At 41.8% G+C, this 26,192-nt stretch overlaps 1 protein-coding gene across 4 annotated transcripts in view; it reads right to left on the bottom strand.

Annotated features, from left to right (window-relative positions):
* The window catches only part of LOC108086531 (tyrosine-protein phosphatase 99A), a 107,181-nt gene that overhangs the window by 28,258 nt on the left and 52,731 nt on the right, over positions 1-26,192 (bottom strand). The gene's annotated exons all lie outside the window — the stretch shown is intronic.

Raw genomic sequence — 26,192 nt, 5'->3', positions numbered from 1 at the left:
CCCAGTGTTCCAAAATATCAGAACTTCCGATTTCGCCCAGTGTGTCCGAAAATGTTGACAGTCATGGGCTAAGGTCAGTGCACTGGGATTGCGAAAATAGATGAAAATGCTTGAAATGAACATGCGCATATGCAGCCAGCAGTGAAATGTCGAGAATCCAGAACCGGGAAATGAGGAAAAAGGGGAAAATGTGAAAATGGGCGCCCGTGGGATGTGCGAAAAATCAATAGAGCCCAGAGTCGCAGTGCACGTGCTACGGATACGGATACGGAATACGAAATACGGATGCGAAAACAGGGGGGGGCTGCGAATTCGCTGCAGAAAATGTGCGACCCAGCCCCAAAAAATCGGAGCCGGAATTGTGTCATTTAACTGTCAGCGAATTTGCGCAGTTCATAATTTTCGTATTTTTCAGAGGGGTTCTTCTTTGTGATTTTTTTCACCAGCCATCCGGTGGCTTTTTGTTTTTTGCATCTGCTCAATATGCTAAATTATTGACATAATTTGCCCTGTAAAATGGTTTTCCAAGTCGAGCTTCATTCGCCGCAGACTAAGCGGTAAAATGTCAACAAAACACAGCGAAAGAGAGAGAGAGAGCGCGTCTCAGAGAATTCTCTGAGAGAGGGAGATACTCGTTTTCTGCGAGTTGTGAGTTCTTTTTTTTGTTTTATTGATTTCTTGAAAGGTACACAAAATGCTATTCGCAACAACAACAACAAAGGCGAACAAAGGGAGCAACAAAAACAAGAAGCTGAACAAGAAGAAGCAGCAAAATTTGGAACTATATTTTTTATTCATATGGGATTATATGGTGTTTTTCCAGTCTTCTTTTGCGACACAAATTTTGTTCTTATTGTTTGCTTTTAGTTGGCATTCTTTTTGGCACAATATTCTCGAAGTAACACAATCACTGCACTGTTTTTTAGAGTATATTTTTCTTAAGACACAAAAGTATCTGATAGATTGCCTATAGGTAATCAGCTTGGAAAAAAAGGCGGCTGCTGCGCACAGAGCAGACTGTTCATTTTCTAACCACCAACTAAACACTTAGTTTTTCATAGGTTTTTCACAGTTTGCTTGATAATTTTTACAGGGTTTGTTTCGGGCACTGTTGTTCTCCAGTTTTAGATTGTTTCATTAAACAATTTGTGCAATTTAACTAGATATTTGCCTCTTTTTGCATGGCCACAATCGGAATAAAAACCACAGCGACGAGACGACGACGGCGACTGATGATGATGACAGGGAAAGAGACAGATACATTCGCCGCGTTTGCGGCGTGCGGACGAATTCGCCTTCGAATTGCGGCAGCTGCTGCTCTCGGAGAGTGAGAAACATAACTCTCTCAAGCGAAAAGAGAGGGTGTGTATGAACTCGCTCAACATTTAATCCCAGCGAGTGAGAGGGAAATTCAGTCTTCTATTCAAAGAATAACCTTGCGTTTGGCGCGCAATTTGAATTCGCTGTGTCAGTTCCAATTAACTTCAGATTGCATTTTTGTAATTAAAATATCTGCTTATCGCCGTCTGTTTTTTATAACAGACGGTGAGCAAGCAACTGCTTTTTTTATTTGGTTGTTAATCTTATCTGTGGGATTATTACACTAGATTGCGTTTATCGATTGTAATTAGTTTGTGGCACTTCGTGATAACACTGATTATAAACGACGTCATGGGTAGCGAATAAACTCATAATAATTTATTAACTCATAATAAGTTATAGAATTTATTAAACGTTTCTTTTTACTTAATAGTTTTGGTTAAGCAATCATAACTCTTAAGTGTTCACTGCACTCAAAATTCGTTTAGGTTTCATAGTTGGGTGGGAACTTCAGCCCTTTTCCTTGCGACCGCCCCCTCTCATTGTGCAAGTTTCCTCCCACGGAAGATACATCATTAGGCATTAGAATGAAATTACCTGCCTATGCAGGGAACCACTTGAAAACTCATTATAACGGTAGCGGGTAACCAGCACGCATCCACCCACTCACCATACAAACTCACGTTCACAGACTTTGGTAACTGGCAGTTACATCAGCCGCAAAAGTAGGCGTTGCCAAGTCTCCCCAAAGGCGTTAAAGCACTTAGATTTATGGCCCTACACGCACACACAGCCAAAACACGCCCACACCAAAAACATACACACACACACACACATACACATCTAAGTCCTTTGCGTATATATAGATTTATATAGGTATGTGGCATATAGCCTTTGGCAGTCCAGGACTTTGACTCGCTTTATGCATTTAATAAAAACTTTCACTTCGGTGCTAGTACTTAACTTTTTTTCCTTAGATTTTTGTTCACTTTAAAAAAAGTCTTGTTTGTATGTTTAAATTCTGAGAAAAATGTTTAACAATGATTAAAAACTGCAAAAGCAGTTTCTTATTTGTCTTACATTTTTATTGATGAAAATAACTTTCGATGGCCCTGATCAGCTACTATATAAAAAGATATTTATATTTCGAATATAAATACTTTGTTTTCATTTTAACTTTATGGGTTGTTATATCCCTCAGTGTTTCAGCTTTACTGCATCCTGAAAAGTTTTGCCGCTTGCATTGAAGTTAAGCACTTAAAAAGTAATTTCCCTCGTCCCGCCAGTAAAAAAGGGATGCGCGGCCCAAAAAATGTTAATGAAATGATTTGAATTATGCTTATGCTCGAATATAATATTTTGTTGGTTCTTTATTATTTGTGGCTTATTAAAAAGTTAAAAGCCAGGCGGCGAGGTGTTGCCGGGCATGACCAATAGCCAATGGCAACCGCAGCTGCTGTGGCGAGAAAGAGGGAAAGTACGGCTGCCGAAGTATGAAAAAAGCATAAAACCCATCAAAATAATGTTAATTCATTAAGTGGCAGTAACTTGGTCGGGCGCCCAAGTGTAGGCTATAAAAATTTAACGCACACAAGGAGTCGCACGGAGCCTAAGGATTTTCCGGCGGAAAAGGATCTGCTGGGGAACACAAAAAGAGAGTGTTGCCCTCGGGCTTTGGCAACGTGCACAAAATGAATGATTTTTATTTATATTTTATGGTTTTCTTTTCGCCGTTTTTGGGTCCCGGTAATTAGAGCAGGTTTATGCCGCACTCTGTTTCGGCCAGGTGTGTGTATATCAGCCAGCAGCAGTTCACAATAAACTGGAAAATTATGTGAATGAGTTTTCTTAACTTTTTTTGTTTTTCTGCCCCGCTTTTTCCCCGTCCTTTGAGATTTATTCGCGGCACATGGCAGGCCAAATCCGAATCCAGGAACCAAAAACAGAAGGAACGGATGGGGAAACAAGACAACAGCAGAGCTTGCTGGCCAAATGAAATGAAACAAACAAGCGAAGTTAAATGAACAACTTTTGTGCATTATTTATCTGTAGAGTGGAAGGCGTGAGCAGCAGTGAAAACAGGTCGAAATAATGCGTTGGTGGGAGGAAGTCAAAAAGGGAATACTTAAGGATATGCTAGATATTCTCATTAAAACATACAAATTATCTATTATTTATTTAATGAATACCCGTAGAGTTGCTTTAAATATTTAATCAGATTGAGTTTAAATTTTTGAATAAATATTTATATTTTATTGTTCTTCTTTTTCTAAATGTCCAACATACCCTCTCTGAGGTAAAAGAACTTGAGAAAGGTTATGGTATGGTGGCCATAAAAATCATAACCACAACTGTGGCTGAAACTCGGTTCATTTTACATCGCAGACATTGCTGTCGGTATTTTTGCCCCTCCCTGATTCCCATTTAAAGGCATTTGTGCCTCAGTGTGTGTCTGTGCTAGCCACTTAGTAAATATTTTATGAATTATCTGTTTTCTATTAAGATATTTCAACAGAGAAACAAAAATGTGGCCCGACTGACAACCGCAAGACCATCGAGCTTAGCCGAGATGAGCGCTGTAAAATCTAATAAACATAAGTCTGTCCTTAACAAAACAAGTATGTGTGTATATTCGGTTTGTGGTCCTGTGAAGTTTTACGAGTTTGGGGCCCATAATGCTACCATCTTTTTGGGTCTTTATTGATACGGCTCGCTCTCGCTCTTTGAGGTACACCCTGAGGGATGCGATTTTTAATATGCATTAAAATTAATAAGAACACGTGTCCCTCTCTCGCACCCCCGTCATTGTCCTTGTTGTCGTCCTGCCGTCTTTGTCGCCCTCATAATTCCGTTTTATCGCGCACAAATTTTTATAGCTGCGCCGCAGGCGTCGATTTTAAATAACGCCCTGCACCCAAATCCCTTCATCCCGCCTCCTTACGTTGATTTTGTCACCATTTTGGCTGGTTGTTAATTTTATGCTTATGAGATAAGAAATTGTGACAAAAACGCCGGAAAATTTATGTGCCGAGCGCTCCGAGAAGGTAAGCACGAGCATATGAATAAGAGATTCCCCCCTGAAAGGCGATAAATGCTAAATGGAGACCCGGCTTCTTCATCAGCGCCGCCATTGAGAATCCTTGTACGGATCTGGGATAAACAAGTTGCCAGGGGATATAAATACACCGTGAGGTTTGCTATTCCCACTTAGCCATGAATACATTATCGCCGGGTGATTCTAAAAATGGAACTCACTTCAAAACCAATAAACGATTTACTGAGTGGGGATAACGAAATAAGTTGTATATAACAAAGAGTAATGTCATTTTAAATGTGAACTTTTATTGCAGTTTCCAAATAAGAACTTGTTTTGAAGAATAGGATCCCTATGATGTTAGAGTAATTTGTGTACCTAGGAAAACCGAAACTCCTCCGAAAGTCCGTGCGTTTACTTAGCATTATCCTGATTTGTGCTAATGCTCATTTGAAAAGCCAACCTCTGGGTGGCTTTTCCGGTAGCAATTGCAACCGTCTTCCGATGTCAACGTAAATTGCAAGCCATGTCCAATCCAAGTCCGAGTTGTGGATGGCCAATATCAAAGTCGAGTGGGAACATGTCACAAGCACATCGACAGTGCCACAAAGCCAATCCCTGTGCCCCCAGCTAAGTGGGTCAATTATGTTGCCAGTGTCCTGCAGGAGAGCTCAAGTCGAAAGTCGGTTAGCAGCGCTTTGACAGTTGGCTTTTGCCTTTTGGCCCCGTTGCTAACGGAAATCAGAGCAGTTTTGGTTTTGGACATTATTCGATTCAGGACTTCCCCGGGGGGCAGTGGGTTAATTATTGTTTTATGATTTGTTCGGGCGGGCGGTGAGTGTTGCTAACATCCTTTGTGGGGAACAGCGTATAAACATTGCTCATACGCCCCGAGTTCTTCTGGCCGCTGTGCCAAAAGGTAACCAAGCGTCACAGGTGGGCGAAATGCAATTACCACGCCCAGCACCACTCGGTCCACTCGCCCCCCTCCGATCCCCCTTGCACCTCCGCTCCTCGACCCCCGTTGTTTAACTAACGAACAATAAAACGAAATTGAATTTTGCGCTTTTAACGCCAAACGCACAAAGGCAATAACTGAAAAGGAGAGCGGGTGGCAAGGCAAAGGGGCAGGTAGCCGAATGCAGGTGTGCACATAGGAAAATTTGGGAAATCAGTTTAAAAATTGTCATAAAGATTTGTATCTTCAGTTCGTTGCAAAAAAAAATAATAAACATCATAATTGATTATCATTTTGGACAATATATTTCACGGAATAACATATTTATGTTATTATTTTTCAGAGAGAGTGAATTCCTTTAAGTAGTATTTTCTCTCAGTGCCTTGGCATTGGTGTTAGTGCTAGTGCCCCGCTGTATCAGTTTATTCGTAGTATTGCGTGCGACACTGTGTGGCAGCCACCCGTAGCATTAAGCCAATTATATGCTGCACTTTTGACATTAAATTCGATTCAATTTATTTGGCTGCCGTACCTTTTTGGCCACCGGCTCTTTCTGTCCCCAAAAAAAGGAACCCACAGCTCCGCCTCTGAAAAATGTTTCTGTTATTGCTGGCGTGGCGGTGAAAATGATGATGCCGCTGCAGCTTCTAGCGCCTCAAAGGGTTATTGTTGTTTGCACGGAATTTAATTTCATGCTCACACACTCATCGCAATTTGCTGGTTGGCGTTACAAAGCAGCGGAAATTATCCGCTCGGTGCCGGCGAAATAAGTGGAAAATATAACCATTCAAAGTCGTTCAAGTTTTCGGGTAATTTTAAATGATTTTTCCAGGATAAAATGCTCGCTGAGGGGCTCCTCGAAAATAACTGATAGTTTACTGTGCAGATTGAAAAAATATTTGCTCCTACTCTAATGTATTTTTAGGGTTTTTGCTTAAACCTTCTTTACAAAAAATGTTTATGAACTTTTTTTAAGCTCCCACAAATTGCAACCAAGTTACACGTGTAAATCTCTGTTTTATCTCCCAGAAATACCACTCAAAAAATATAATATGCCCAAAAGAAGTAATATTCTGGTACACAAGACCATAAGTCTGCTCTTTGGACCACCTGTTCGTTGGGTTTTCCATCAGTTGTCACTTGATCAACCCGTGCACCGAGACATATCTATTGCAGAAGCTCTGGGACAGACTGTGAAATTTATGATTTCCATTATGGACCCGCCTGCTCGACACTCACACATGACATCCTTGTTGGCTTTTGAGGGGGGAGATGGGGCAAGAGGAAGGGGAAGTGGAAGGGGATATAGGGGTTGCCATTTTCTGCCCCAAGTGCCGAGTTGTCGAAAGAGCTGACTAAATGGCAGACAACATTGTGAACATAATGCTGGCATAATAATATTTCTGTCGCTGCAATGATCTGCATGCCAACGTCCTCACAATGGAATCACCAGCTCTAAATCGAGGACTCCGAGCAGACTCCGTCGAGTTGGTAGCTATTTGTCTGGGCCATTACTCACAGTAAACAATCTTCGCAAAATGTGGTCCTGCCACGCCCACGCCCACTCCACTGCACTGCTGCAGCTTCAATAAATTCCATAGAAAAATGCACTTTTATTGAAAAATATTTGCTGCTCTCTTTGGGCTGCTTTATCTGCTTTTTCCTGGGTAAGTAAAAGCGCAAAATGAGCAGACAAAGATAAATTGTGGGAGGAAGTAACAAGATCACACATACTCAGTTAAATTGAATTCGAAATTAAAATGGGTTTTAATTATACACAGCTTATCTGTTAGCTTCTACTTTTCGGCGATAACTGGAAATATATCTAAAGTCAACAATCGTTGCTTAAAAACTCTCAAAGTCTTTTTAAACTGCATAAAAAAGTTCCCGTTTTAAGGTAAAGAAAAACTCAAATAAAAATCATGTTATGAAGTCAAACCTGATTAGCAGGTGTGGGAAAGTTTTATGGCAATGGAGAAACCATAAACGCAGCTTAAAGAACTCGCAAAAAACTATGAAAACTAAAACGCGCTGGAGTTCTAAAGTTGGTTCAGATAAAAGGTGAAAATAAAATGTAAAGCAAAACCTTCAGAGCAGAAATGGGTGAAAATTAAAGGATAAGTTTTAAGACCGCCAGGTGGCAAAGGCAGCCAAAGTGGTTTCCATTTGATGCACCAGCCAAGTGTTGAGATCTGCTTCCTTTTTCATATATCCTTTATCCTTCTGCGCTTTTCCTTGGCCAGATCTCATTTGTTGTGTGTGTGTGTGTGTGTGTAGATGATATGCTTGCGATTTCAGCATGAAACCGAGACGTATGATGATGTTGATGATGATGATGACACACGCATACCATCTGACATGGGGCTAAAAGGGGGGCGGCAAGGGGGCGAGGGGGGAGTGGCAGCGGAGGGCGTCATAAACAACAGACAAGTTGCACATGCACTGGAGCATAACTACTCGGCTGCACAGAGATGTCAGGCCAACTGCACCTGCGAAAATTCTAACCTATCTTAGATAATTTCTAAAACCTCCAGTAAATATTTCCCTACTTAAAAAACATCAAATATACATCTCATAAATAAAAACAAAAAAGGCGTTCTTAAGTGAATGTAAATTTATGTTATTTTTCTTGCTTATTTTTTCCAAGTGTTTTTTTGTAACTTCTCGGGCCAAAGCGAAAAAGTCAGGCCAAAAGCAAGGACCTGAGCCAAAGGAGTAAAGGAGTGAGCCGAGGAAAGAGCGAGGAGCGGAGAAACAGGCAAAGGGAATCAGTTTGTGCATATTTTAACTCCCACAGGAAAAATTTCACAAGACAGCATCGGAAGTATGACGAACGAGAGCGGCGCCGGGTGGGAAAATGGGAAATGCAAGGGGGGAGATGTTGGCCAACAACTGTGACCAAACAATGTTGAAGCTTTGATGAACCTTAAAGAACAACAACAGTGCCAGTTGCACCAGGGAATATGACAAAATATAGAAAGTACATCGGAGGGTGAGGAAAACATGGGGGAGGCGATGGAATTGCATACCGAAGTGTGTGCAACTGCATGGCCAAAGGGGCGTATGAGTGTTAAAAATGCTCACTCCGGATGAATCCGGGTTGCACTGGGTATTGCGTGTGATACACCGAATTTGCTTCTCGTTTTTTTTTTTTCGCAGTGTATGTGCGGGTGTTGAGGCGTCACTTTAAGCAAATGGTGATGAATGCGTTGTCGGTGGAAGCCCTCGGAGATCCCAGAACATTGGCATATTTTATGCAATACTCGACAAAGGACGTCGACAGGGAGATGCAGTCTCAATAGTTTTGAGGTTTTCCGACAAGCCAACCATTTTTCAATTAATTGTCAAGAGCTTTCCGTTCAGATTGATCAACTAAAAGGTTTAGACTGGCCAGAAGCAACCGAGTTCAGTGTTCAGTTAAGTAAAGCCTTTGTGGCCAAGCCGCAAAGCTCTCAATCTCCCTCTCAATTAATTGATAAATACGTTTTGCAACAGTCTCTAATTTGGATTTATGCCTCCCAAGTGTATTAGAGACCAGATTCGAAAAAAATTCAAGCTGTCACATAAATAATGTAAACTGCATATTTATTACCTTCACTCGCCTCGTTTCGGAATGCATCAATTTGCAAAACGCCACGCCCCGAAAAATGTGTGTCACACAATAATAGTCTATGCCTTTTTAGTTTAAATTGTTAAAGAGTTTGTGACATTTGGATTTATCTGTGGTTTCCGGCTTCCTTTTGCGACTGTCATGTTCCCAGCTGGGCGAAAAAAGTTTGCTATCGTTATAATTGATTAATTAAATCTTGCTGGCAAGATTCGAGCAGGACACGCAGGATGAAACAAAGCACAAAATGTACACACATATATAAAATATATATGTATGCAGAGAAAAAAAGAGATTAAACTTTAGGGATGTACCCAATAAATTAAATGGTTCTGTGTTTTATATATGTTCAAAATGTAAGGCAGAGTATTTTGGTATACGGATCAACTATTTCATTTCGCTTTATAAAGTCTACATTTGATTTAACGAAAGCAGCTCTTTGTTTAATTTTCATATCAAGAAATAGAAGTTAGAGTATTTTTTTCCATGCAACACATATAGATTCAGATATGTGAACAGACTGAGAGTTGCACATTTTGCTGGCAAAAGTTAAGCAAAAGTTGTCGCAGCTGAAAACTTTTTATAGCAAACATTTTTTGGCTCTCACTGGCTGGCTGGCTGGCTGGCTGGCTGATGTTTTTTGTGTTGTTTTAACTTTACATATTTCCGTATGTACGAGTGGAATTCTCCTGCTGCTCACTTGTCATGCTGTCAATTGGCAAAACGACTGACAAGAAGCCAGCTTCTCGGAGCACTCAACCTTCAACCCCGCCCCCTCCCAACCACCGCCCACTCGCATCCAAGAACAGTCGACGTCGTCAGACTGATATGTCATTACTTATATGGGCACTTGAAAAGTTTCGAGTGAAATGTGCGCCAGTCGCTGGAAAATGCGAGGAGGAGCGAAGGGCAACGAGAATCCCTCACAGATAACGTGGAAATTCCGTATTTGTAGATAACTCCTTCTGCCACTGGCTCTGCACGTTAAATATAATCAGATTAATAACTGTAAACACTTGTGCAGGAGGTTGGCAAAGGTTTAACTTTCGGGGGTTATAGGGGCGGGGATTGGGTATAGATTGGATTTCGCATTCTGAAGTTGAGTTATTGCGAACGGAAATCGATCCTCGGCACTCATTACAACGTCACCTCTCCATATCCAGTTGCCAGGACTGTGATTAGTCCTGCGAGTGAAGTGCAGGACGAGCCAGCTCCGGACTGCACAAAGCTTGATTGATTTATATTCACGTACGGATATGCCAGACGCCGTGCAATCGAATACAGTTTGCAGTTGGTTAACTAAGGTGAAAAATGAGCTGGCAAATGTCCAGGGAAGTTAGCTCAGTTGCCTTCTGTTTTCATGAGGTGATTTTTCATCAAGGTAGTGCAATTTCCAAACAAAGATGTGAGATATAACATGCTCTCATTTTGAATTTTATCAGAGTCAGCTTTCTATCTGCTGCTAGTATTCATTTCTTGTTTAAAGTATATAGTACCCTTTAATGCCGAATGGCGTCTGATAAATTCACTTTCGTATTTAATAATGCGCCAGTTTATCGGCCCCAAATGAAATGGAATGCTATCAAATATTTTCCCCGGTCGAAACCCCTGTCACGGCTTTAAAATCCCATATGAGACAAGGCCGTGGGCTAGCCGCGAAGCCGAAGCGTTAAATAAACAATAAAGCCCCGCACTTAATTAATTGTGTTGTGCGGCCCGCGAATGCCATTAAATAAATATGGATTTAGTTGAAAATATTTATTATTTTTAAGCCAGGCCGCAAAAACACGCCGAATGCTGTCAGACGGCAAAGTGAGTTATGTGCGCGGGGTTTATGAGCCAGGAGTTTGGGAAATTTAGCGAAATGTCGCCGATGGGAGCCTCAAACTCGGTGACAAATCGCGACGTGGTTCGGGTATATTGATAATTTTAATTAAGCGCTAATATTTTAATTTATTATTATGATGTTGTCAGCTCGTCAGGCGGCTGCTGTGTGTGTGGTGTGTGCGTGTGTGTGTCTAAACAAATACGTGGATGGGTATGTAAATTGCCGTCTGCTTTTTATGTGACAGCTGGAGAACGGGGCGTATGAGTGACGTGATATGAACCTGTCAGAAGAGTTGAGTCTATCAAGTGCCCCGCCCCTCGAAATGTCGAAAGCGAAGGAAGCTATTTAATTTCATGAATTATTGATGCATATTGTGTATTCTCACTCGTGGCAAGCCAATTAGGCCTGCAGCTACTTTTTATATTGCATTTGTGTGGCTGAGCACCGATGATTTATAATTACATTCGCCTGACTGGATCGACTGGCCGCCATTCCCCCGCCCCATTCCCGCCCTGATCTGCGGCTGATTTATGCGGTCGCTCAACTCGGGATTAGTTTTATTTACACGCCATTGGCTGTCCGGTGAAACTCGGTGTATTTGATTGCACCGCCAGTGCGGATACGGTTGCATGTGCGCTCTTCATGCTGCAGTTCATTTTAATTAAACCACTGACAAGTCATACGCAAATTATTGGCCGATATATTGACATACCCGAGCATAAATTGCAGTATGCAGCATGCAGCATCGACTTACCTGCAAGTGAAAAAGAGAACGTACATTTTAATTAATTAACGTGCCAAGAGTGTTGGTATTTCAATAAAATTAAATCGAATAATTTAGTGATATGCTAAAAGTGTAACTCAATCAAGTCCGCAATTTGTTTAAATTCGAATTTTTTTATTACGCGATTATGTATATATTACGCATTGCTAAATTGCTTTCAGCGATGGTTTCTTAATTGGTTTTGGTTTTTACAACTCTACTCTGATTTAAGTTTAAACCCAGCTCGATAAGCTCTCAAATTGTTTTAAAAATAACAAATCCCGCTTTATACAAATGAAACAGGGTGTCTTGTGCCATCCAATAGCTTTGTGTGAAATTAAATTTCACATCCAATCAGGCAGCAAGTCCTTCTGCCATTTTCCTTGGCTTTTCCTTATTCTCGCCGGGTGATATTTAATATTTGCACCACCACCACTTTCTCACTGCCTTCCGACTGCAGTGCTCTGGATAAATAAGGAAAAAGGAAAAGCAAAGGCCATGGACCCGAAGGAAAGTCGAATGACTGGAGCCCGTCGACGGCTTAGCGGCAAAATCAATGACACAATAAATATTTGTGCAGCCCTTAACCGTCGAGTGTTTAACAAGACGAAGCCTGTATTTTCGTTGCAGTATGTACACATTTATAAACCCATATAGATAGAAGCCAGAATAAATAGAAAACTTTCGCTAGGAGATTAAGGTCAGGACATTTGTGTTTTATTTTCTTCAACTGGCTTACATGAATAGTTCATGCTCTAAAAATTTGGCCTTGTTCACACAGAAACTCTAAGCTCTATTGCTCTTTGAATGTGAGCCAAGAAGAATGCTATTAACTTTAATTGAGTGATTTGATAAACTTTCAAGCCATTAAAAGCTTAAGACATTTACTAATTGGAACTTGTTTTGCTTAGGTGTTCTTTACGAATGTGAAATTCTTTTATGAAGAATTTAAAATTTTCTTTCACATTCTTTAAAGTGGAAATGCTCGCTTTGAGAAAAATGTCCAGATCCAATTTCGTTCTTTTTGTTGCTTTTGAATTTAAGTAGGCCATCGAAAGTATCCATATGCGAATGTGTGGGACAGTGGCGCGCATGTTTATTGCACTTTAGGGAATTTCCCACCAGCAATACGACCCAACTCAACCCAATTCGAGTGAAACCAGCCCGGCTCGGGCCGCTTAATGTGGCAGAAAAATGTGTAAATTTACGTCGAAGGGAGCTCAGAAGTTTTGCCGGCTGCCTGGGCTTTCGGTTTCGGCTTCGGCTTTTTTTTTTTTTTTTTATTTCGGGTCTAGCTTCGAGTCTGTCCCCAAGTAAATTGAAAAATGTAGCTCACTGGGCGGAGGCAAAAGTGTGGCAAGTGAAATAAAAATGGCAAATGGCCAGAGAGATATAAGCAATGAGCTCCCGGATTACACGAAACTAACTTGTGTGTGGGGTCTGACATGTCGAGGGTTCTAAATTATTTTCCTGGCAACTTTATCAGCGGCAAAAATCAAGATGCATTCGACGCGGGAGACAAACGCGTGAAACCAACAAGGATGTGGAGGGAAAAAAGGATAGTTTAATGGCAGCATAAAATGCATTGCAATGTTGCAAGTGCTCAGGAGAAATCATAACAAATCATGGCCAGAAAGGCAATGTAATAACTCAGCTGTCCTCTCATTGTATTCTGATTTTTATTGCTCATCACGGAGGAGTTTCGGTATCTGGGGTCTCTGCATCTGCTGGATCTTTTATTTGTTCTACTCTGTTTACTTGCTGGATGTTGTTTTTTTTGGATTTTTTCCAGGAAACCTCCTGCATGGCTATCCAGCTCCTTCTACGGAAATCACAAATATCATATGCGAGAAATCAGAGAACGTTGTTTATGTGATTTATGCACTGGTGCGCAAAAAGGGGGCGAAAAGTTGGGAGTTTCAGTTAAAAGCGCTTCAACAATGTGGCAAATGAAATGCACACGAAATTCAAACAGACGCGCTGGGGGAATGGAATTGGGAAAATGGACTCCTCCCGGCATTTTCAGTTGCATTGGGGGCACGTTACTAGCGTTTTCATAAATAAACACGCAATTGTGGCATTGGGAATTTCCGTAAGATACTTTTGGGGGCGTACATTGTATCCATTATTTTTTTGTTCAAAATAAATCGGGTCGATGAGGCAGTCAGGCAACAATTATAATTTAATTGCAGTATTTTTTTGGGCTGTTACATTTCTGTCAATCAGCGGCAGGCAGGCTTTCTGGCCAGAAGCAAAAGTTTTTCAATTTTGCAGCAACAAATAGCCAACAATTGCTGTTTATACACACAGGCGCAGGCACTGTCCCCTCGATTCAATCAATACGGAGCACAATTGGTCCATTCACACGCCCATTTCCCTTTAAAATGTCCACCCAAAAAATGGAGAAGCAAAACTGCGAGGGGCATGGACCCATTCAGTTGAGTTTGGCCAACTTTAGCTAACAAAAAATTAATTTAAAAACTTATTTCAATACCGAGTTGTGCCCAACTCTGTGAGTGATAGAGTGCATGGGGTGGAAGCCGGCGGACGGGAGGGTGTAACATTTTAATAAGATTAAAATGAAAATGTTGTAACAGTTTGGCCATGTCTGAATCGAAAAAGGCAAAAAATCGCAGAAGCAGCCTGATTTGTTTTTTATACTTCGCTCGCTTTTCGTGTTTGATTTTCGATTATAAAGTCGTTTAAGGGTCATGAAACCCAAAATCAAACGACATCAAATCAATTTTCATTTTCCGCTCACTGTAATAAAAATTCAAATTTTCATCTCGTTGTCTGAGTTTCAACGCATTTTTTCCGCTCTTTTGCGAGGGTTAATTAATTTGTTTGCGTTTTTATTTTGTCAATATAGTTTCAGTACTTTTTATGTGAGCAAATAACAACACTATTAATATGAAATGTGTGGTGCTGATTACTTGTTTAACTAATAAATATAATTCTGATGAATCTATTGCACTGGTTCATTAAATTTTCAAAACATAGTTGAACTTAAGCTTAAACCATAAAATAAATACGTTCAAAAAAATAAAGTGCGAAAACAATTGGCGTTACATTTATTTATTGAAAAATTTCCCAATCAATCCTTACAAAGCCATAAATCCCGAACAAATGTGGAATGTTATTAATTTGTTTCTAGGATTGCGAATCAACGAAAATCCTTTTCCCATAACTTGTATATATTTTTTATCCCCCAAGCCAATGTAACTAATTCGGCAGCAAAGAAAAACTGTAGCTGTAGAAAATGCAACATTTGTTACACATCCAATAGAGCAGCTCCTTGAATGGGGCGTCGCTTAAGGACTTAAGAGTGAAAAAAAAAATGGAGGGAAAGGGATGTTGGAGCATGCCACATGCCCCCAAAGTATTACGACACAAAAATGGCATTGCTGCGGGGGCGTGACACATAAAAAAGCAAGCCAGCGCGAGGAAAACCCGCCAGCAAACCGAACAGAATACACACAAAAAATAGCTGAAAATCATTCAGCGAGCAGAGGGCACAACATAATAGCTGAGCGTCTGGGTGGAACTTCAGTGCTAATGTTGCTCACCAACCACCACACACACCACCCAGAATTTTCTCCACCGCATTTTCCCGACCGTTTTGCCCTGCAACTGCACTTGTGCACACTTTTGGCATAATACAACAAAATTGATTTGCCGCATGCATCATTATCAGCAACGTCGTCGTCGTTGTTGTCGTCGCCGTCATCGTGCCACCCACTTTTCCGACCGCTGGCTTTTACTTAGACTGCTGCTCTCGAAGGTCCTGGGATCCTTTGGCCCACCAATCCCCGCTTTGCTTCTCGAAAAACACACACTTGTGGGCCATTGAATGCAATGGCGCTCATTCATTCAACGTTTTGCAACTCATAAGAAGCAGCAATTGAAGCATCATTAGCTGCAAGTTTTCGAATCCTTCGTCGCACCCCACAGGGCGTATGAGTAATGTATGCATGCCATTTACATTGATTTGTGGCGGAACGTCGACAGTCGATATATACATATATATATAAACGTATATGTATGTATATATACTTCCCAGCTTGGAAACTTTCTTCTAATGCTTCAGTCAAGTGGCTCAAAGTGGGGCATCGATGGGTTTTCAGCTTAACCAAAGCCATCAATTATGGGGAAATTTCGCTGAATTTTGTGCAGCGTTTTAGCTTCACTCGCAGCAATCGAAAATATTTCTTTTCCACCAACTTTAAAACTTTTACGTTGAAGTTTATGTTTGTGCCGATAATATCGGGATTTCTTGACTCTTTCGTGTGTGTGAGTTTCTGTTTTTTTTCTTATTATTCATGAAGGCGTTCCTTAGCTTCTAGAAAAATAAATTCAATACGCTCAGTGGAGAAGGCAAAACAAAATAGAGCAGAGTCTGCACAATAAGCAGATGCATATTGATACAGAAAGAAAATATGCGGGGATTGTTATTTACTTCATACTTATTTGTGATGAAGTTGAGTAAGGAAAACAAATAAATTGTATGATTGAAACGCTTTCATCTTATGCATAACATTTATAAATGATATTATGTATTGATTAGTTTTGAGAAACATTTTGAGAGATTTTTTCCCGTGTTCACCTACACAAATATATGCGTTTGTAGCTGATCTAGATCCTTGGATACATATGGGTTGCTTAAGCTGGTTGTTTTGCTGCTTTTTTTTTTTTTTGCTATTGTTGGGGCCGTTGTTCCATGACGTTATCACGTACGCTAATGCGACAAAAGCGCAACGACGAGCAAAATGTTTTGAAAATTTACTTAGCCCGGCTTCCTAGCGAGTGGCCCGCACCTAAACCCTGGATGCCTGGCTTCCTTCCCCGGGTTTTGTGGCTTCGACAGGCAGCTTCTTATGCCATATCCTTTGTACCCGGCTCAAGACTCTGTTTTTCCCGAGCTTTCTGTCTTCCTTATTTTATTCCTGCTTTATTTGCATTCCTTGGGCCACATCCGCTGCCGCTTCCTGGCGCTTCTTTAAGCGCAAAATACTTTTCCGCTGCTCGAGTGGCAGAAAAATGAAAATAATATTTGGGGCGCGTGCTTTTTGGCCATGCGGCACACGCGGCGTATACGTAACGCTCAGGTTAAACGGTCACATACACTCTCATACGTTTCCACAGATGGGGTTAGCAGAATGGGTAAAGGTAAAGGATATTTTTTGTATACTATAGTTTAACTAGTTTATTTATTATTAGTTCTACACTCTCTAAGAATTTTGAGTTTCAAGACAACAGTCCTTTTATTTGCAAACTGCTTAGGTGCCTGTTTAAATGGTAGTCGGTTGCAATGCTATTAACTTTAACTTGGCTGTTTGTCAGGCCCGAAAAATCCCGCAGAACCGCAAATGTACAATGCAGGCAGGGCGGCCTGTTCTGCTCAGTTCTGTACTGGTCTGGTTTGGATTGGTTTGGTTTGGTTTGGTCTTTGGTCTGGTTTGGTTTTCGGTTCGAGTCTGGTTTTGGTTCGATGCTCGGCTCAGGTGCGGTGTGCGGTTCGGGGGGCGTGGCAGTCGGGCGTAGGCGCCGTGATGTGTTTATACCTTTCGTGAAATGACAGAAATTGAATAAAATTTATGCGTTTTACGCGACGCTGCTGGAACCGCACGGTCCCAAAAGCAAACCGAAAAAAAATACAAATTTTTCGTTCGTATTGGCGGTCGGAAATACAGTTTCCAGTTTACCCCCTTCGCTGTCGAAATTTTTGGGTTTGAAATATGTGTGAAGGTCGTTTGATGTTTGCTCGCCACGAAATGTATTCCCTTTGCCGTTTTGTTTTTTGTAAGTTGACAGCGGTTTTGCGTTTTGGCATTGTAGGTTAAATTCATAACAGCGAACAGACAATCGGGTGAAAACGGAATTGGGAAAAAATTGTTTTTCACTCCACCTATTTGTTCTTTAAGTTTATAAAAATTTGGCTTACTTTTTTAGGGGTCACTGGTTTTTGAAAACTTAAGCTAGTATGTTGCGCAAGAGTACCACTCCCGAAAAGTGTGAAAACCTGACCTTATGCCAGAAAATTTCGCTGGGCGACCGCATGCCATAAATGCTTAAATCAAATTACGTAGGAAACGAGGAGGAAGGAGTTTCGCAGCGGAAGAACAACCCGTTGGCAAGAGCTTAAGTTATGCAAAACGCTGGGCGTGGTCCTTACAATGGCTGCAAATCAGGATAACTGCCTTGGGGGAAATACGCAGGGAAATAGGTGAAGACAATGGCCGGGATTCTCGCCCATTGCAGGTTGTCATTGTGCCGGCTTAAGGCCGGCGAACAAGCCAGAAAGCTCTGATTAATTGGCGCTATTTATAATTAAATTGCGTCCTAGGCTGTAATCACAGTTCTCAGTCGTCGGTTGCTAAGCCCCTTTCTCCACTTTCCCCCGCATTTCATTTCCCCCCTCTCGTCTTTGGAGAGTGTCAAAGGTTTTCTGTCTACGGCTACATCAAAAGCAGCAATATAATTTTCCCACAAATGAGCGTTCTGATTCAATTATTTCCTCCTCGACTGCGAATTCGAGGGCGACGAATTAAAGCTCAAACCATATTCCCCAAGCAGATGCAGAACTTGACATGTTGTGTGCTGAGGATGTGGCCAAACAGGATTTCCAGGCTACAAGGCATTTGCAACTAAACGCAGCAAACTCAACAAATGCAAAAAACTACCAGCTCAGCAGACGAACTGTGGAAATATGTAAGGGAAACATTTGTAAATTGCATTCTATTTGCTAATGCATGTTGTACTTTGAAACTAAAGTAAGACAAACATTTGAGAAGTCGAAACACACTTGCTTTTTATCTGAGTTCGCATTCCATTTTACAAATTAAAAGGTAGTAACTCTTTTGTCTAAAGGCAAAACAGTATTTAAGGGAATTTACAATCCTTTTTAATTTAATAGTGGCTTAATGAGATTTTTTGAAATTTTTTTATATTTTAGATAAGACCTTCGGCATATAACTTTCTTTTTTTTTTTGATTCTTGACCCACTGTGCGCCTTGTGGTTTGGACATTTCCGCTGTCCTGCAATCGGTGCTCTTGTAGTTGTAATACCGGCAACAACAAGAACAACAACAACGCCAACTTGGGCACATTTCAAATGCAAATGTGTTTGTGGTGTAAATGCAATTTTACAAAATTTTATATAAGCCAGCAGACAGGGCCAGCAAAAACAACAATAACAACAAAAACGACGACAATGTGCATAAAATTTGTGGGGATTTACATTTTAAAAACGCACAAAAAGCTGCAGCAGCCAAGGAAAATGCTCTCGGAAAATGGGGGAAAATTCGTGATAAGGGGGATATAGCTGCATATGTGGTCCTGCTGGTGTTGGTGTTAGTTTGCAAATGCGGTTTTAACGCTTTTGCGATGGCGACTGCGCGAAGACATTCGCCAAGCGGCGAGGCCAAGTTAAACCAAGCCGACTGCAATTTGGCTAAGTGCGTGGGGAGTGGGCCAAAACTGCAAATGAAAATGTATGCACATGTGTGCATGTGTGTGCGTCTGTGTGTATATCTGCGGCAATCAGTGCCAGACACACATGGGCTTTAGGCTTTAGGCCCGGCCAAAATGTTTTGCTTACTGCTTGCTTGCCGCTTGCCGCTCGGTCTCAGGCTCACTTGGCACTTGCCATCTGCCAGCTGGCTGCATAAATCTACGTCTCCTTTATTACGAGCTTTCGGGCATTTAAATAAATTTCAAAGCTTTGGCCAAAGCTGATTTACGAAAGGGGCGGCCCAAGTGGGCGTTGAAAGTGGAGGGCGGGGCAGGCGGTATATTTAGCGTTAAATGTGCATAGTTTTGTCTGCGGCGGCAAGCTAACCACGTGAAAGTGGCCTGTGGAAACTAATACAGAGCGAAAGCACTGAAAATGTTTAGGGTTGTATACTGATTTTAAAATTGTTATTATACATAATTTGTAGAAAGTGTGGTTAATGATAGTTTGGCGTTTAATAGCATTTAAAGAGTAGTTCTAATTTGTATATACATATTTTGGTGTTATATCTCTGATCTGTTGTTTCTTTAAAAATTGTGTAATTAATAGCTTTGAAATGGTATAAGAATATAACAACATTTGATAACAAGTGGCTTATTCGTATCCCCTTGCTTTCTATTCCTTTTTGCACGACAATAAATCTTTGAAATCTGTTTCCATATGTATTAACGGTGATAAATATTGTTGATTTAAGGGCTAGTATTTTGCAGTGCACACACCGAGACGATGTGCAACATGACAGGCTGAAGTTGAGTGGCCCACACCCACACATATGACACGGACACGAGCACACGGACACATAAACAGATATAGGGACACAGGGAGAGACACACATGGACCGCAGCTGGGCAGGCTAACTGAGTTAGTGCTGCCGAAAGTTGGGAACAGAGGAACGGAGGAGCCAAGGAGCAGGCAGCCCAGGCTGGGGGCAAACAAGAAATGTAAAGAATGCCACTGACAATGTACAAAGTGCAAAACTAATTTTACAGAGTGAACAGAAGGAGACAGCCGTGACTGCAACATGTTGTGTGTCCTGTGGCCAAAACACAGAGACAACTTGCCGGGCGAAATGGATCGTACGCCCTGTGGCTGGGTTTCCTGTTGCCAACTACGAACTCAACTCATTTCCGTCCTGATTAACCAATCGAACTTGTGGCCAAATCAGTTAATCATAAGAGAGCCAGCAATTAGGCAAAAACTCAGCTCCAGTTCAAAAATACAGCTCGAAGGGCACTTTCTGTTTGTTCGACTTTTCAGTCTGTCTTTTGTCAGTCTTGATTTGTTCGGAAATTTGAAAATGTGATTTAAGCCGATCCCCGGCAAAATGTCAGGCAATCTTGGCCCTAGGTTGATTACTTTGTTTGCCATTCGATTGCGGGCTTTCCTCTGCATTCTTAGTTTGTTTTTGGGGATTTGGGGCTGCCAGGCACTTAATTGCTTAGATTTGTTTAATTTAAGCCGATTATACACGGCCGCAATTTGTTAAAAGCCTTCCCTGTGCGATTGCTTGATGCCCAGGTGTCAGGTCTATTATCCATTAATCGATATGTCATTCGATTGGGTTCGAAAAAGTAGACTTGACAGTGCACAATAAGAAATATCTTTTTTTTTTTCAAAGTTTAAAATTTGATTAGAAGTACTTTTGTTGTAAGCAAGTAAACGCCTTTGCCTTTCTTTTGCGTTTTTTGGAGCCCAATTTTCGCTTGTAGAAATTGGTTTATCTGAATATATTTAAATGGTCCTTACCCATAAGTCAATCCCAATTTTTCCCCAAGTGTTTGCACATGTGATAGCCAAACTATGCGAACCTTAACCTTATCGAACACCCGTCAATGGCCGAAATGGAACGGAGGAAAATGGCAGGGAAAAAAGTTTGGAAAAATGTAATCAAGCACGTAACTTGCACAAATTTTCTGCACTTTTGCCGAAGCCAAAAGCGGCAAAAGCCCCCAGGCCAAAAACGCACACACACACACATACGCAGGGTAACATGAACGGTGACAGACACGCACGCCTGAGTGCTGCCACGCCCACACCAACACAGATACCACACCGCCCGCCCACACAGACACACACACACACACACACACAAGCACACAGAACCGCTGCGATACTGAGGTGCCATCAAAAAGATTGCCGGCTGCCCTGTTTGCTGTTGTTGTCGTTGTTGTTGTTGTTATTGCAATCCTTTTGACTATGAACTGCAGACAAAAAAGAGGAAAGAAATCGAACAGGAAAAAAGATTGTTCCCCTTCACCGGATCAAAATACAAAAAGTCAAAAGAAAAGTTAAAGACTTTAAAATCCGCCCCGGGCAAAGTGATTGAGCGTGTGTCGCAACGAGAGCAGGGAATTTGTCAAAAAACTTTCAAGATGATTCCTAGGACGAAGAAGGCGACAGGTGAATACAGTGGGAGAAAAGAGTTGGGATATAATAATTGTATTTTATAAGAAAGAGTACGAATCTTCCTCAAATTTCTTGATTTTTGAACAGAACCCTTATTTATAAGTTGTAGTTTCTCCCAGTGGAATCAAAATCCAGGGGAAAAAAACTTGAGACTGGGACGATAGGTGGTCCTTTAATAGACTCTTGGCTTGCATAGTCTCATGTGCCGCAAAAGGCGCCCGAAATCAAATGAAATTGATCCTGCCGACAAAGCGGAATGAAGGGAAATCAAAGGCGGGACAGGATGGGTCGCATCCTTTGCCAAAAAAGCGCAGACATGATATGAAATTATTTGTCAACGCCGAATGCCATTTTCAACAACTTTCCGAACATTTCATTTCGTTTTCATTTTGGCAGGCGACTTGTCGGTCTTCGAGTGTCCCCAAACTCGCAAAATGGAAAGCGGTCGGAGAGTGGGAAAGCGTCTTTGGGCTTTCATTTTGCATTACAGCTCCTCTGCCAGCGGCCAAGGGAAGAGGAAGAGAAAGAAGTGGAGGGCGGAGCGGCCCAGACATGTAATGACATCCATCGCGGAAAGCGCTGAAACTTTCTGATTGCTTGCAAATGTTTTATTAGCCTGATTTTCCGAAAGGGAAACCCACTGCCGCCCTTTCCCAAGAATGATACTATATGTGTGCATATTAGTCCTAGATCTGGAGCAGGATAGGGAAAACACAAAGGTAAAATGGGATTGTGAACAAGGATCCAATTCCCATTCGAGGTTGAGGTCATTCTCTTAAAGTGAATTTATTTAAATCTGTTTAAATGCAAATGTGTTATCAAAAAATGACTATTTAATCTCAAAAGTAATACTGAATTAAATGCACATTATTGATGGTGTAAACTCCCATCATCTGCAGCCTTTATCAATTTAACAAGTTTCCAAAGTCCAGCAAAATCAATAAATTTGTTAAATCTCGTCCTGGCTTGTTGCAAGTTCCTGGAGATCCTGAAAATCTGATCTTAGCCGGCGGCAGAGGTTTATCCAGGCCCCTCGCTCCCGTGTTGCTGCTCATTAATTTCGTCTATTTAGGAAAAGTTTTTGCTGCCTGCGTTGCTGTTGCCTGCAACTTTTTTAAGTGGTTTGCGGTTTATCATTTTTGGTTTTGCAAGGAGCGAAAATGCAGCTGGCCTCAGTGCGCCATTCCTTTTAGTTTTTCCTTTTTCACTCTGCCGCAAACAAAACTGTGCGCAAACAGGAAATAACGGTAACGCTGCTTCATTTCCGCTTTTATTAAAACATACTTTTCACGTTGTACCTTATCCTGCTGCTGGTTCGTCCTTACAGTCCTTCCCCCCCGCCCTCCTTTCCCCGCTCCTTTACTTTCCACTGCCAACTGTCTTACCGCTTTTTGCTGCGGGCGTCTTACTACTCTTTCTTCCAAAAAAAAGGTTGGTGGAAAAGGATTGGACCTTGGATATTGAAACTCTTCATCTTATTCTTTAATTACTGGAGTACTCTATTTAACAAGTCTCTCTAACAACTAATTATAATAACAAAGTATTCTTTTATATTATAAAAGCAATAATATTTTGTTATAAGTTTGACCACTTACTATTAAACCGATTATTATTAAACTGATTCTCTTTTATAGTCCACCCTCTTTTCGATAGATATCCAAATAAATTTGAACACCGCGTTTCACCTGCGAGTGTATTAACTATTCATTGTGGCCGAGAAAAGTTTGTCCCCCAGTGTTTTATCTGCCTTCGTGGTTGTTGTTGCTGCACTTCTGCCACCCAAATTTCCACCGCCCTCAAATGCAGCTTGTCACTTCCGCCAGCCAGCCGCCCGCAGTTTTCCATGAAGGAAACTTGTGCCCAGAGTTTCGGGTTTTACTCCACTATCTGTGGGTTTTTTTCCTCCATGCTCTGCGGCTGGCTCTTTAAAAGCAGTCAGCGGATGCACTGAACCATCTTTTAGAGGTGGGCGGTGTTTTTCCAAAGGAGGCGGGCCCTTTCTCACGGGGGTTTTCAGTGCATGCAAACGGCTGAACCCGAACCGCAGCTAGTTGAAAGTAGCCAAAGGTAATTAATTTTGTAGCTGTAAGTTGAGGGCCCGCTGCAAAACTTAGTCGCCGGTGGATTCCGCACTCTGGATTCTGGATTCTGGATTCTGGAGTCTGGTTAGACGACCGCAAGCTTTTGACAGTCCGCGCTCTTCGCAAATGGATTTCGCATTTTCCATTTACTTTAGTTTCCCACTCGGAATGAGTGGCAACATTTCCTCAAAATGCAAGTGCGATTCTTTTCCTTCAGGTGGATCTGTGCGTGTGTCTATTAATTTTCTTGGATGCAGCAGCAGCTCCAAAAGGAGCCATTTACCACGCCCCCAAAGGCGTTGACAAACGGGCGGTGATAAATTGCTGGAGGGGTTCAAGGAAATATTTTCTGAGTATGCACTGGTATTTTAAAAACCGAAATTTAAAGAGATTATTACTTATAAATTGGATTACTTTATTTAAGTTTCTTAAAAACAGTTTTGTTGTGTGTGAACATAAATGTTTCTGTTAATGAAAGGTTAGATAAATCTGTAGAAATTATTACTGTTATATTTTTCTAAGCGTGTAAGCTTTTCCGCTTCGGTTGTACACACTTAAAAGCGAGTCTAATGGAGCGTTTGTTTTGGCTGCGTTGATTTTGCATTTATGCCGAGAGAGCGAACGCTTGAAGTCATTTTCTTAGAGCTGCAGGTTGTTTGAAATATAAATTTGTTTTTAAAGAGCCGCCTGCCAGACGCCCTTGAGAAGCAGACAAATTAAATTGCATACTGGTTCAGTAGCTTCAGCCTTAAGTCCCTTAATTCCCAACCAGTTCACCTCATTCGATCTGCTGCGAGTCTTGAGCTCTGAGTCCGGTGACCTGCTGCTCAAGGTGTGAAGGTGCAAAGGTTGTGTCAGAGGAGCAAGGCCTCAGGTAACAGGACGCGTTAAAGTCAAAAGTTGCCAAGACCATCAAGTGTTGCCATGTACTTACTACTACACACAAATGAATCGGAACGAAACAGAACGAAACGAAGTTATCAAGAAACAGGGCACAAAGCCATTTCGATTGTCCGCCTGTCTATCCTTCTGTCTCGAAAGCGACAAGTGTTTGGGGCTCCAAGGAGAACGCCCCTTGAGCTGTCTGCACTGCAGTTCGGGGAAGGGCGAAAAAAACTCAATTCTCGGCCACAAGTCCCCAGTCCTGGCCAAGCCAAAAGCAAGTGCGTGCCGGCAAAAAACGGGAAGAGGAGGAGACTATTCGGGGTCCTCTAAGCCCGGCCAATGTCAGAAGTTAAAACGTAATAACAAAGGCAGAAGGAAGAAGGCTGGCCGAAGGAAAGTGGAAAATATCTAATCAAAGACGGCCTGTCGAGCAGCTCGACGTCTCGGAGTGCAAAGCCGACGAAGCCCTAGAATTGTTTTGCAATCGTTGAGTTGAGTTCCTTCTGAGGACATTATCTGGTTATCCGCCGCCCTTCCTCAAAGGAACTGCTGGATTTCATGGATCCCTGACCCGCTGCTAAGCCGCACTGCACGGCTTCATAATTTTCACCGCATGTGGTCGTGTTGCAGACGTCTTTGGTTACCCTCCCTCGACTTTCAATTGAATTCATCTACAGGCTGAAAATTTTAGGAAAAGCTGGATTCAACATTTACATTAGTATACATAGAAAATAATTCATTTAAGTATGAAGTGATTAAACATTTCCTGTTTAGAGTATTTTCCTTTAAGAGTTTCATTGCTAATTTAATTTACGAAACCATTTTTTTTGAGTGCCGGAATTTCGACTGTGGTTAAGCTTGCTATTTGCGGCTGTTTTGCGGCAAATATTCGGGGGTAATTAATCAACTGCCACGCGCATCGGCCACGCCCACCCGAAATTGGCAGAATTCTATTAGGCCGAAGCGAGGCAGCTGGGTCTTGGCCTTGGCCAAAGTTGCTGCCTAAGCCGCTGCAAATCCCCAGAAAGCCCCACCCGTCTGCACCTGGCGTGTTACCTTGGCACATCCCAAACAAAAATGGAAAAGAACGTGGAAAATTCGGAAATTACTAAGTTATGCCAGCTGTCGCAAAAATCCAGAGTTATATTTTCGCTCTCGGTGAAAGCAGCTTATATCCACTCTTCCCGGGAGGCAAATCCATCCATACGGGAATGCCATCGTATTTTCGTTTTTATCGAATCCGATTTTATTCGGTTTCCGGCCACTCTCGTACCACGCTGGCAAAGGATTTTCCGTTGAATTTTATGCTAATTATGCCGCTAAGCTCTTGGGCAACTTTCAAAAGAGTTTCGAGTCTTAGCGCGCTTAAAAAACTTCCAGAAGCCGAAGCCGAAGCCGAGCGCAATATTTGGCCAAGACATCTTGGCGCGAGCGCTTATGCAAACAGATTTGCGCTGACTGCAGGAAATTAAATCCCCAAACCCCCATTCTCCATCCTCCATCCCGCTTCGATAAACTCGCACACGTTGGAATTTTTTATCCGCCCCGAAATATTTATGGCCAACTGCTTATAATTTACGTTCCGCAGACTTCGACCGGCCGGCGTCTATGGCATCAACACTTCCGCCAGCGGCGTCGTCTGGCGATACCAAGTAAAACGCTGCCGGAAATCCACGTGGCGGTCCAGGAATCGCAGGATCCGAGGGGAGCCCCAGTGGCATAACAAAGAGAAAAAGGATACAAGAAGGATCTATTCTATTCGGTCATGGCAACGGTTTAATACCCGTTGAGCATAATGTT

This window comes from Drosophila ficusphila, unplaced genomic scaffold, assembly GCF_018152265.1.
Source record: "Drosophila ficusphila isolate 14025-0441.05 unplaced genomic scaffold, ASM1815226v1 contig_791, whole genome shotgun sequence".
In the NCBI taxonomy this organism is placed as follows: Eukaryota; Metazoa; Arthropoda; class Insecta; order Diptera; family Drosophilidae; genus Drosophila; species Drosophila ficusphila.
The sequence above is the reverse complement of the archived record's forward strand: the minus strand, read 5'-3'. Positions and strand labels throughout refer to the sequence as shown.